The sequence below is a fragment of the Arachis duranensis genome, chromosome 9 (assembly GCF_000817695.3).
Source record: "Arachis duranensis cultivar V14167 chromosome 9, aradu.V14167.gnm2.J7QH, whole genome shotgun sequence".
Taxonomy (NCBI): domain Eukaryota; kingdom Viridiplantae; phylum Streptophyta; class Magnoliopsida; order Fabales; family Fabaceae; genus Arachis; species Arachis duranensis.
In genome coordinates this window covers 69,707,718-69,708,359 of record NC_029780.3, presented here as the reverse complement: position 1 = coordinate 69,708,359, position 642 = coordinate 69,707,718, and positions in this window count along the sequence as shown.

Below are 642 nucleotides of genomic sequence, written 5' to 3'. Positions count from 1 at the left end.
AGCACCTTCCTTGCATTGTTGGCATTGTTGTTGTTTTCGGCTGCCATGTCTTCTTCTTTGAAGATTTCTGTTAGGTCCTCTATAGAGAGTTGTGCTTTAACTTCTCTTAGTTTTCGCTTCAAGGTCCTTTTAGGTTCAGGGTCATCCTCAACAAGAATGCTTTTGTCTTTGCTCCTGCTCATCCGAAAGAGAAGAGAACAAGAAAATATGGAATCCTCTATGTCACAGTATAGAGATTCCTTGAGGTGTCAGAGGAAAAAGAAAAATAGAAGAAAAAGGTAGAAGAATTCGAACTTAGAAAGATAGAGTTCGAATTGTACATGTTAGTCCATAAATAGAAGGATGTGAGAAGAGGGGAAGAAATTTTCGAAAATAAATTTAAAAAGATTTTAAAAAATTTTGAAAAATTGAAGAATGATTTTCGAAAAATATGATTGGGAAAGAGATAAAGTGTTTTTTGAAAAAGATTTTGAAATTAGAAATCAAAAAGATATGATTGAAAACTTATTTTGAAAAAGATGTGATTAAAAAGATATGATTGAAAATATACAGTTTTAAAAAGATATGATTGAAAAACAATTTAAAAAGATTTGATTTTTTAAAATCAATGACTTGGCTAACAAGAAAAGATATGATTCAAAC